This window comes from Tursiops truncatus, chromosome 11 (genome assembly GCF_011762595.2).
Source record: "Tursiops truncatus isolate mTurTru1 chromosome 11, mTurTru1.mat.Y, whole genome shotgun sequence".
Taxonomy (NCBI): Eukaryota; Metazoa; Chordata; class Mammalia; order Artiodactyla; family Delphinidae; genus Tursiops; species Tursiops truncatus.
The window spans coordinates 26,018,446-26,031,396 of NC_047044.1; the positions used below are offsets into that span (position 1 = coordinate 26,018,446).

The 12,951-nt window shown below is 43.9% G+C and overlaps 1 protein-coding gene across 10 annotated transcripts in view; it reads left to right on the plus strand.

Moving 5' to 3' along the window:
* The window catches only part of CEP83 (centrosomal protein 83), a 219,872-nt gene that overhangs the window by 84,219 nt on the left and 122,702 nt on the right, over positions 1-12,951 (plus strand). For 5 of the 10 annotated variants that reach the window (XR_012324248.1, XR_012324250.1, XR_012324249.1 and 2 more), the window contains exon 1: positions 9,482-9,906. The exons of 2 other annotated variants lie outside the window; for them this stretch is intronic. The gene's annotated coding sequence lies outside the window, so the exon portion shown is untranslated. Of the gene's footprint in view, positions 1-9,479; positions 9,907-12,951 lie in introns of those variants that run through there. 3 more of the 10 variants (XM_073788346.1, XM_073788345.1, XR_012324254.1) reach the window with 2 other exon arrangements.

Sequence of the window (12,951 nt, forward strand, 5' to 3'; positions counted from 1 at the left end):
TTCCCTGGTGGTCCAGTGGTTGAGAATCCGCCTTCCAATGCAGGGGACGTGGGTTTGATCCCTGGTCAGAGAACTAATATCCCACATGCTGGGGGGGCAACCAGAGAGCCTGCACCACAACTAGAGAGCCCACATGCCACAACTAGAGAGCCCATGTGCCTCAACTACTGAGCCCGCATGCTCTAGAGCAGCAGTCCCCAACCTTTTTGGCACCAAGGACCAGTTTCGTGGAAGACAGTTTTTCCATGGATCAGGGGTCGGGGGGGATGGTTTGGGGATGATTCTAGCGCATTACATTTATTGTGTACTTTATTTCTATTATTATTACATTGTAATATATAATGAAATAATTATACAACTTACCATAATGCAGAATCAGTGGGAGCCCTGAGCTTGTTTGCACTTGCCACTCACTGTTAGGGTTTTGATATGAGTCTGCAAGCAGTTGATTTATTATGGTCTCTGTGCAGTCAAACCTCTCTGCTAATGATAATCTATATTTGCAGCCACTCCCCAGTGCTAACATCACTGCCTCAGCTCCACCTCAGATCATCAAGCATTAGATTCTCATAAGGAGCACCCAACCTAGATCCCTCACATGCGCAGTTCACAGTAGGGTTCATGCTCCTACGAGAATATAATGCTGCTGCTGATCTGACAGGAGGCGCAGCTCAGGCAGTAATGTGTGCGATGGGGAGTGGCTGTAAATACAGGTGAAGCTTCGCTCGCTTGCCCACCACTCACGTCCTGCTGTGCAGCCTGGTTCCTAACAGGCCACGGACTGGTACCAGTCTGTGGCCCAGGGTTGGGGACCCCTGCTCTAGAGCCTGTGTGCCACAACTAGAGAGCCCACACGCCACAACTACTGAGCCTGTGTGCTCTGGAGCCTGCATGCCACAACTAGAGAGAGATTGCGCACCTAAACTACTGAACCTGCGCACTCTGCAGCCTACATGCCAGAACTAGAGAAGCCCATGCACTGTAACTAGAGAGAAGCCCACAACGAAGAGTGCATGCACCACAATGGAAACCTAGCACAGCCAACAATACAGAATGGAGGTGCAGGAGGCTAAGGGCTGTCACCTCAATACAAAGGCACAATATGTTTGTTGCTCAGTTCCTGAATTAGAGCCAATTTTCTGATCTGGAATCCACTAACTAAAGAAGTGGCTGTGTCCCTAGGAGAAGGACTCTGCAGCATTGTGTAAAGTATACTCTATTGTAATGATTCCTTCAGTCATTCCCCAAAGGGACCCAGGGTATTTACTTAAGGCATTTATAATGGGGAAAGGGCAATGCCCAGTCATTTTAAGGAGCTTTGGAGCTAGGTTCTGAGTAGACTTTGGTAACTGGAGACCCAAAATGTCATCATGGCCTCCTGTTAGAGCCGGGGCTTACACAAGCAGCTAATAGAGTCCTAGCTAAAATCTGGTCTACAGAGAATTCACTGGGTCTGCAGACTCACCTGCCAGTCATTCCCCTGGTCCCTGAGTATATAATTGCAATAGACATACTTAGCAGTTGAAGTATTGGGTCATTAGGCTGTTAGATAAGAGCTATCATAGTAAGGAGGACCAACTGGAAGCCTTTAAAATTGTTCCTCAGCCCAGCTAAGATAATGAAAACTTATATTGTGTCCCAGAGGAGATGGTGGTGTTTAGTGCCACTCTGGATCCCAGTGAATGTAGCGTACCACAGCAAGCTTAGCCAAGTAGTAGTCCCAATTCAAGATGTGTTGGACATGTTATCATTGCTAGAGCAGATTAATAAGGCCTCAGGTACATGGCATGTGGCCATTGATTTGGTGAATGCATTCTTCTATATTCCAATCAGAAATAAGGATAAGAAGTAGTTTACATTGATGTGGAAGAGAGATTTATTTCCAGTTTTGTCCAAGGACTATGTTAACTCTTCTATCCTCTATTTTAATATAGTATGAAGGGATCTGGACTGTCCGGACATCCTGCAGAATGTCACATTGATATGTTATACCAATAATACACTGATGGGTAGGACGAGCAAGAGGTGGCTTGTATACTAGAGGCCTTGGTAAGATACATGCATCCAGAGGGTAAGAGATAAACCTTAAGAAGACTCAGTGATCTGCCACTTCTGTAAGGTTTTTAGAGGTCCAGTAGTCAGTGGCATGTGGAGACATCCCCTCCAGAGTAAAAGACACATTTTTATATCTTGCGTCACCTACTATAATGAAGCACGATATCTGATGGGCCTCTTTGGGTTCTGGAAGCGCGAATTCCACACCTAGGAATATTGCTCTGGCTCATGTCCTGGGTGACAGTTCTGTGCAGCCTGGAACAGCATTGGGCTCTGCAGCAGTCAGTGTGGAACTTACAGCAAGTCCCAGTAGGAGATCACAATATAGGCCCCTGGGATTTTAGAGCAAGGCGATGCCATCTGCAGCAGAGGACTTTACTCCTTTCAAGAAACCACCCCGGGCATGGTACTGGGCCCTAGTAGAGCCAGAAAGCTTGACTGTGGGGCATCAAGTTATCATGTGTCTGGAAGTACCCATCATGAGCTGAGTTCTGTCAGATATGCCCAGTCATAAAGTTGATGGGCCCGGCAGCAGTTCATCATAATATGGAAATGATGCATTCACAATCAAACTCCAATAGGACGAGAAGGCATGAGTAAACAACATGAGCTAGTAGTCCAGACCCCCGTACCACCCACTATGCTTGCACCAGTACCCCATGCTCAGGCTGTATGGCTACATAGGGGGTCATATTTGACCAGCTGAGGGAGGAGAAAAAAACTCAAGCTTGATTATGAATGGGTTGGCTTGGTATATGGGTGGGACCTGAAAAATGGATGGCAGCACGTTACAACACATTCAGTGGTGTCCCTAAAAGACAGTGGAGAGAGAAAAGCTTCCTAAAGGGCAGAGCTTCAAGCAGTATAGCTGGTCATCTGCTTTGAGTGGAAGAGGAAGTGACTGGTGGTGAGAATTTATACAGATGCCTAGATTGGAGACAGGGAGGTCTGGAGTAGAGGCATGTGGTCAAACAGAGTGGGCCTAAGAGTGAAGATTTTTGTATCTTATATTCATTCTGACCAGAAAGCATTAACTATGGAAAAGGAATGAGACAACCAAGTAGACGAAAAGATTCTACCAGTTGATGTCAGCCACGTGTTGTCATGGCCTACCCCAGAACTGGCACAGTGGGCACATGAGTGGAATGGCCATGTTTGCAGATATAGAAGCTACACATGAGCCCAACAACATGAATTCCCACTTACCAAGGCCAAGTTGAGCTACTTCTGCCTTTGAAGGTCTAGCTTGCCAGCAACAGAGACCAACACGGAGTCCCTGACATGGCACTATTATTTGAGGAGATAAAGCAGCCATTTGGTGGCAAGTCAACAATACTGAGCCCTTTCCATTCTGGAGTGACCACTGGTTCACCTTCATAGGGATAAATGCCTCTGCTGGTTATGGGTTTGCCTTTTTTGCCTGCACAGCCTCAGCTGTACCACTATCTAGGAGCTTGCAGAAGGCCAGATCCACTGGCATGAGATCCAGCTCAACATAGCATCAGAAAAGGGGAACCACTTCACAGTAAAGGTGATTTGAGTATGAGCTCATGACCAAGGCATCTACTGGTTGTATCACCTATTACACTATCCAGAAGCTGCCAGCCTGATAAGAGCACTGGACAACCTACTGAAGGTACAGGTAAGCTGCCAGTTTAGAGGCAGTATTCTGCAAGGATGGAGGGCCATCCTTCAGGATGCAGTACATACATTAAATCAGAGACCTCTGAATGACACTGCCCCTAATAGGAAGAATATATGAGTCCAGGGGAGGGAGCAGAAGTGGCCCCACTTAACACCTCATTGAGTCATTGAGAGACTTTGTGCTTCCTGTTCCCAAAACTCTGGGCTTTGCAGGTTTAGAAGTCTTGGTCCCCAAAGGGAGTGCATTTTTGTCAGGGAACACAAGGGTTCCATTGAAGTAATAGCTATGGCTACTGTTTGGGCACTTTGAACTCTTTGTGTCCAGGCACCAGGGGGCAAGAAGAGGAGTCCCCATCTTGACAAGAGTAACTGACCTGGACCAACAGGAAGAGGAGGGGCTGCTTTCATATAATGGGAAGGAAAAATATATGTGGACTCCATGTGATCCATCTGGAAGTTTATTGATACTTAATTGGAACTGTGGAAGGACATGTGCAGCAATCCCAGCCTGAGAAGTGTCTAATTACCAGTAAATATACGTTCTCATTAAGAGGGCATTTGGGTCATACCCAGGTAAGCTACTAAGACCTGTGGAGGTGACAGGTAAAGAATAGTAGATTTTGAACTGGATAAGGGAGGAGGAGGAAGATGCGTAGCAGTTACGTCCCTGAGACCAACTGAGTAATGGGGAGGTAGTTTGTCCCAATAACCTCCTTCTTCTAAGCTTTCGCTCCAACAAAGAGAAGCCACCGCAATGAGAAGCCTGAGCACCGCAATGAAGAGTAGCCCCCGCTCCTCGCAACTAGAGAAAGCCCGTGTACAGCAATGAAGACCCAACTCAGCCAAAAATAAAATTAATTAAAAAAAAAAAAAAAAACTGAGCACAGCAGGTGTATTAGAGCCAGGCCACGCCTGCCCAAATTGGGACCCTTCAAATGGTCAGTCTTTGTTCTGAGACTCCTCACTGGTCTGGCCAAGACTTCTCAGAGCCGAATGGCAGTCTGAGGCTCTTCCTACCTGTCCTTGCTTCCTTCTCTCGCTCGTTTCATGGGTAGCAGAACTGCATCAGTCTGAAGGTACTCCTGGCCTACTACTTCCTCTCTCCTTTTTTCTTTTTTTACTTCTTTTTTTTTTTTAAGTAACCATCTTATCAGGGTTTGCATACCAGTTTTTTTTTTTTTGCGGTACGCGGGCCTCTCACTGTCGTGGCCTCCCCGTTGCGGAGCACAGGCTCTGGATGCGCAGGCTCAGCGGCTATGGCTCACGGGCCCAGCTGCTCCGCGGCATGTGGGATCTTCCCGGACCGGGGCACGAACCTGTGTCCCCTGCATCGGCAGGCGGACTCTCAACCACTGCGCCACCAGGGAAGCCCTCTCCTTTTTTCTTAACAGTTATTTTCCCCCAGTAAATCTCTTGCATACCTAATTTGTCTTGGCATCTACTTTTCCAAGGACCTGATCTGAACAAAGTCCCATGTATTGCAGGATGTTTAGCATCCCTGGCCTTACCCACAAATGCTGGTAGCACTGTCCCCCCAATCTTGAGGTAACTAATGACACCTTCACAGATTGCCAAAATGCTTCTATTGAGAACCACTTAGAGCATAATCATCAAGATCAAAATTTTAGAGCTAGAAGAGCTCTTACATGTAAAACAATTAAGAAACAGAAAAGTTTAATGATTTCTCTATTTTCTCCCTCTCCTACAGTGTCTTCCCCTTCTTTTCATTCTCTAATCTAATTCTTGGACCTCAGCTGAAACTGATAAACTTGAATAGTGGGTTTTAAGTACCAGAGAGGCTGTATAGCCTCAGAATTTAAAGAAAAATTTAGGAAATGATCACCTTCTGAAACTGAAGCTAGGGAGAAAAATCATTTATGATAGATGAAATTAGCTCCTGTATAAGTAACCCGCTCTTGGAATTGGCTACAAAAGTACTGCTTTTGTGATTAGAGTGCTTTCCATGCTTTCCAAGTTTCTATCAAGTCACAAGCATATAGTCTCAGGAAGACATTCTTGGAATGTGGAGGTATTGTGGAGTAGTCAGTAGTATGTAGCACTGTCTGAAAAAGATCCAAGAATTTTAGTTTAGTTGACCCATAAGTTTGTAGCAGAGATCATTTTCACTTTTAATTCAATAAATAATCATCTAAAATATTTATTGCCTACTATGTCCCAAGCATTATATGTTAAGCAGAGAACATACCGTAGTAAATAAACAGAACATGATCCTTCCCCTCAAAGAGCTTATTATCTGGAGCATGCATTCTCAATGGGCAAAAAACCTTAGTTATTACAATTGTTTGTGGCCCTCCAAAGAGCCACAGTAGATAAACAGATATACAGGATATCTGTGGTTTAAGATCTCATAGTGGGTAGGGGGGAAATTAGGATAAATGCCTAAAATGACTCCTTAGGAGGTCAATCATGAAACTAAAGTTAAAAAGCCTGATCTAAAGGAGGAAAAAGAGAAAAAATGAATAGGATGAAAGAGAACAAGAAGGAAAAGTAGAATGATGAAAGAGAAATAGGAAAGGAGAGATGAGAAAATGAGAAGGTATGTGAAATTTTAAGAAGACAAAAATAGTTCTGTCTACCACTGAGCCATACGACATATAACTTTTTTTCCTTGACATTCTGAAATACAAGCTTATTCTTCTTACATTATTTCTGGCTTTGGCAACAAAGTATTAAATGTGAAAAGCAATACTGGAATGCCTTCTTTTTATCAAAAGAATTCCCATATCCTAAATCACTCTTTCTTAATCAAATACTCCACATGTCCTCACTTTCTCTCATTTAAAATTTAAACTTATAAAACAATTTCCTATTAGGTTCCTAAGGACCCCATTATTCCACTCTTGTATGTGTAATGCAAATTTATTAGCTCCATGATATCAAAGCCTTCATTTTTATAGCAGTTATTTCTTTCATTTATCTGCCATGGTAAACAAACACATTTGTTGTTGCTTGATAGCTTATCAAGCTTTTCTGCAGTTTGGATTTACCCCTCAGGACCATATACTTTCCTTTGCTCTGAATATGGGTGCACCTAACAACTTTATGATTACTAGTTAGATTTCTCAGATATCTTGATATAAGGAATTAAGTGACCTTGCTAGCAGACATTGGTATTTCAGTTAACAGAAAGGAATCATCTTTATCAGCACTTAAAATATATATTTTATTGTGGTATGATTAACATAGAATAAAATGCACACATCTTAGATGTTCATTTTTTAAAAAGACTTTAAAAGAGCAGTTTTAGGTTTACAACAAAATTGAGATGAAGGTACAGAGATTTCCCATATACCCCCCCACTCTACACATGTATATCCTCCCCCATTATCAACATCATTCACCAGAATGGTGCATTTTTTTTACCAAGGCTGAACTGACATTGACACATCTAATCACCCAAAATCCATAATTAACCTTAGGATTCAGTCTTGGTGTTGTACATTCTCTGGGTTTGGACAAATGTATAACATAATCCATCATTACAATTTTGTACAGAATATTTTCACTGCCCTAAATTTTACACTCACACTAGCAATGTAAATATCACAATTTGAAGCAGCTGGAATTCATATTTGTGTTATTATTAGACTTTGATGTGTCCATTTCACTTAAATTTTTTGGCATAAAGTTGTTGAAATTATCCCTTTAATATCTGTGTAATTACATTAAAATGAAAACTTATGCACAGAAAAATAAAGTAGATGACAGAAAAGGAATCAGGGGAAAATAAGCACATAACATGGCAGAAAAAGGACGTGTATGTGTGGCAGGAGTAAACAGTCTAGTGACAGAAAGAGGGAATTATAGTTCATTGTGGCAAATGCCATGAGAGGCATAGAGAGAGCACACAGGAAGGATACCCAGTCCAATCTGGGAGTCAGATCAGGATGTCCAAATGACAAAAGTTTGTCCAACTCTAGGTAAATTAATGTAACCAAATCTGTGGACACTTAAAAAGCTGAGACTTAGATCCCAAATATAATTACTTCACATTGGTTATCCACCTGTGAGGGTCTGTAGTAAACTGGCCCTTTTTCACTGGCATCTTTAATTAAAACAATTTTGTTTTTGTAAAAATGATATATTCATTATACAAAATTCAAACAAGATAGAAAAGGTCAAAAGATAAAATAAAAATCAGTTGCATTTTGGCTGACATCCTTCTTGATCTTTTTGTATTTACATTCACATACATACACATGCATACTCATGTTTGGGTGAAGCACTGTTCGTGCTAAACTGTACTCTGCTTTTTAGGGGGAAAAACAAACCTATATGCTGTGGACGTATTTTTGTGTAAATAAAGAGATTTACATCATCGTTTTTAATGGCTCAAGGGTATTTCATTGTATGTAGGTACCATAACGTATTTAACTAGTGTCCTAGTGATGGTACTTACATTGTTTCCATAAGCACCTATTATAAAAAGGGGGTGAGGAACATCCTCGTAAATCTGTTTTCTTTTTCTTTTCTTTAGAGCGCATGACTAGAAAATGAGTTTGCTGGGGCAAAGCCTAATTATTTTGTTAAATTTTGGTAATTAACGTGTACCAATTTCAAGATCACACCAGTTAGGCATGACAGTAATTGTATCCCCACCTCCTATCTGCACTGATAGACAAAAAGGATGTTTGCAAGTTGAACATCTTTTCATTTGTTAATTAGAAGTTTGTTTTTCTTGGTTTAAGAATGTCCTACTGATATCCTTTGCCAATTTTATTTATTGTGTTAAGTTTTAAAATTGATATTCTATGAGCTTTTTGTGTATTAGGAATATTTTCCTTCTTTTTCCACATGATACAAATTTATATTCCATTTTGTGTGTAGATAATAATCTTTATGTGGTTTTTATCGAGTTTTTTCTTTAATGGTTTCTGGTTATTGCTTCATACTTAGAAAAGGCCTTTCTCAGCTCAAGATTATAGTCACCTAGATCTCCCTGTAATATTTTTATGGTTTCATTCTTTACATTTAAATTCTTGTCATCTGGTATTAAACAAATGAAACAGATGTAAAGCCGGTCCCCAGCGTTTAGTAATTCCTCAGATCATCTTTTTCCCACTGACCAATGATTTGTAACATATAGTTCATTGATACCACTGAGCCCAGTGGGCCCTGTACTCGAGCTAACACGTTTTGAGATTTGGAGCGTGCGGTGCGGGGAGGGACTCGCGCATGGGCCTCTTTCCTGACCTGGCCGTTTCCGCCTGGCAAGCTGCGCCGGCTCCGCACTCGTGGGCCCAGGCCCCATGGCCGACGCGGTAGGCAGGAGACTTCGAGACTCATTCTGTCTGCACGGTCGGACACGAAGGCAGGCGGCGGTGGCGGCAGGACCACTATCAGTGCCCTCAGGGAAGAAAAAGTGTCGGAAGAGCCAGCGGAGCGCAGGAGAAGCGCGAAACTGGGAGAAACCGCCGAGACGTTGCGTGGGGAGGAGGCGAGGGGGAGCGGCTTCCCGCTCAACCGCGCGCGTCACTCTGGCTCCCTGAGGCAAGTGCCGGGCCCCGGACTGTGCGTTCCCTTCGGCTCTAGGGATCTCCGCGGCCCCAAGAGGCTTCTCGGAGCGCCAACCTGGCCCCGCCGTTCCCACTATGGTTGGCCACTACCCCAGCCTCGGCTCGCTCGCCGCCTCCCTCTTAACTGCCTCTGGCCGCGGCTGGCGTCTGCGGCGTCGGTGACGTCGACGTGGGGGCGGGACTTCCTGCTTCGCGCGCCCTTAGGTCTCCGGACTCAGCCCGCTCTGCGGGGTTTGAAGGGTGGCGGGCGGCGGGCTCGGGGTTGTTTCCTAGTCGGACTTCGGCTCCGGCCCCGCACCCCAGAGAAGGCCAGTCCACCGAGGAGGAGCGGGGTTTATCTCCATTGCCGCCGCTGCCTTTTTCGCCTTCGGAGCTCTCTCGGGATATCCCACATTTCCAGGGGTCGGGAGCCCGAGGGGCGCTCTTGGCCCTGCGGCTCCTGCTCTTCAGCCTGCGCCGCGAGCGGCCGCCGAGACCTCGCCAGGCGTGACGGGCTGGGCCTGCACCCCGCGTGCGGGACCGTCTCCCGTGGCCCCAGTGCCCCGGCGGGAAGAGTGCCGTAGGCGCCCGTGGCTGGAGCAGTGGAGGTGTCCACCTGGCGAGTGCGGCCGGAACACCGGTCACTGTTAAGTTTTCTGTGCGCACGTTGCAAGGTCCGAGTGTGAGTCTGGTACGTAACGCTGTCTTGTCCGTGGTTTGGAATGCTCATGGCTTTTTTCTTTACAACTTGCCCTTGAATTCTTCTTTTATTTTTCCCGTAAAGCAGGTGGAGCGGGTGTTAGAAAAGTAGGCTGGGAGGATGTTCTGTAGCCGATTAAATGCACGTGAAACTCTGTGGGGCTTTTTGATGAACTCCAGTGGTGCTTGGGTAGCCTCAGTTTAAAAGCTGGCTAAACGTGTGGTACCTCCAGTTTCATTTGTGAAAAAAAATAAGCTGCCATTTTCGTTGACCCTGAAGACAATTCTAACAGTGATGTTGGCTGTCATTACAAAGATAACGTTAGAATATGTGAATGCATGCTGGGCTCTCATGGACATTTTGATGTATCCTTAGTGTCCAACTTTGGCCAAAAAAATGGGTACTTAGCTCTTAAAAATAACTATTGTCAAGTATTTTAAAAGCCTTTGGTCACATTAGTTGTAACGATGAAACTATTTTAGTAAAATCTCCAAGATGTCTAGGATAACAAGAAACTTGTCCTTAGTTTCTCATATCAGTAGTATATAGTTCATAATGTGTTCAGACTATGAGCATAAAATACTTGAGTAGATCTAAAACTGAGTGGGTTGTTAAAGCACAGCTTTTGTTACCAAGCAACATCTCTGTAAACAAGTCTAATATTCAACTAGAATATAATTAAATGTATCTATCCTGCAATTATCCAGATTCAGAGTTCTCTGAATTCATAGTTTAGCCTGTAGGTGGTTATAGTTCATACTCACCTTTTGTACTGAGCTGTGATTTCAAACGCATTTTGTTTAGGATTATTAGAATGCTTTACATTTTAGAGTCGTATAGGACTCTACAGAGAGTTAAAAATGGATTTGAGTTACCCTTTGGTTTTTGGGGACATACTATGTCAGGTGTTCCCCTTCCTTTGAGTATTTTCTAACCAGGTGAAGTGTGGTTATATTTAGGAATTGTATCAACTAGTAGGGTGATACCAATTTAGGGTAACATAGAGCATTGAGAGAACACTTATTGCTCACAGGTGGTTTTTTTTTTTTTTTTTGCTTGGGTCTCTCCCTGTTGTGGCCTCTCCCGTTGCGGAGCACAGGCTCCGGACGCGCAGGCTCAGCGGCCATGGCTCACGGGCCCAGCCGCTCCGCGGCACGTGGGATCTTCCCGGACCGAGGCACGAACGCGCGTCTCCTGCATCGGCAGGCGGACTCAACCACTGCGCCACTAGGGAAGCCCTCACAGGTGGTTTTTAAACCTTGGTTTAGCCAGTAATCTCACTCTTACTCTACTCATTGAACCCTTAATGATATAATTTGTATGGCAAGTAAAGGCATACCTTGGAGATATTGTGGGTTTGCTTCCAGACGACTGCAGTAAAGCGAGTCACATGAATTTTTTGTTTTTGCTTTCCAGTGCATATAAAAGTTATGTTTACACTATACTGTAGTCTATTAAGTGTGCAATGTGCATTGTGTCTAAAAAATGTACATACCACGGGGGCTTCCCTGGTGGCACAGTGGTTGAGAGTCCGCCTGCCGAAGCAGGGGACACGGGTACGTGCCCCGGTCTGGGAACATCCCACGTGCCGCGGAGCAGCTGGGCCCGTGAGCCATGGCCGCTGAGCCTGCGCGTCCGGAGCCTGTGCTCCGCAACGGGAAAGGCCACAACAGTGAGAGGCCCGCGTACCGCAAAAAAAAAAAAAAAAAAAAAAGTACATACCTTAATTTAAAAAACACTGTATTGCTAAAAAGTGCTAACCATCATTTGACAATGCAGGGTTGCAACAAACCTACAATATGTAAAAAATGCAGTGTCTGAAGTGCAATAAAGTGAAGCACAATAAAATGAGTTATGCTGGTAGTTTTTTTTTTTTTTTTGGTTCGCGAGCCTCTCACTGCTGTGGCCTCTCCCGTTGTGGAGCACAGGCTCCGGACGCGCAGACTCAGCGGCCACGGCTCACGGGCCCAGCCGCCCCGCGGCACGTGGGACCTTCCCGGACTGGGGCACGAACCCGCGTCCCCTGCATCGGCAGGCGGACTCTCAACCACTGCGCCACCAGGGAAGCCCTGGTAGGTAGTTTTTAGACCACTTTTTTGTGATATTTTGAATGCAGTAACCTTTCAAGTATGTAAGAAAGTAGGTGAGAACATTTGAGACACCGTGAGACTGAATGACTTCTTTGAAATCAAACTATTAGTAATGGGAATCGGAACTTGAAGTTTTATATTCTTTACATCATGCCCTGACTGTATTTCAAAAATCCGTAGATTCTGTTTTAGTCCTTTCCCTCTTTTTCCTGAATGCTGATGTTGAAGTAATGAAATATTCAAGAATGGGAAAGACAAGCAAAGAAGAAAAATCAAGAATGATTCATGCACGTTGTGTGATAAAATCCTTAGTAATCAGAAGTCAGCATTTTGTCATGAGAAGTTCTAATTCAAGAAGCTTAGAAGAATGAAATCTTAACAGATTAGTGAATGGTCAGAATTTTGTGTGTGTATGTGTGTTTTCTAGGTACTCTCTCTGCCTAAAGAAAATGAGTTTTATTTTAACTTTGTCATACATAATGTATTAGGTTCAGCAAGTAATTTTCTCAAGTTGTCTAATCTGTGTGTACTTTTAGGGAATGTTTATATGTATCTGTGTAAAAATTTTCCAGAAGTACTCTTTCCTGCTGACTGAAGTTCACATTTCTTAATCTGAACTCTTCAGAATCTCATCACACTCTGCCTTTTCAAGTTTATGTTCTTTACAGAAAAGCTGTACTCTGACCAGACTGGTTTCTTCACCGTCCTCTAAACCTACTATGTGCTTTCTGCTCTCCTTACCAGTCTTCATGTCACTGCCTGATTTCTTTCCTTCTTTCCTAAAATCTGAATTGTACCCTTTCTATAAAGTTCAACTCTGCAGGGGAGGAAAAATTCTCTACCCTGTTAGGGTCTGTGGCTGGGCCTAAGAATTAAATTGATATAGATTAACAGGAGAAAAGCATACAAGTTTTAAAAATTTTTTACATGTACATGCAGAATGAAG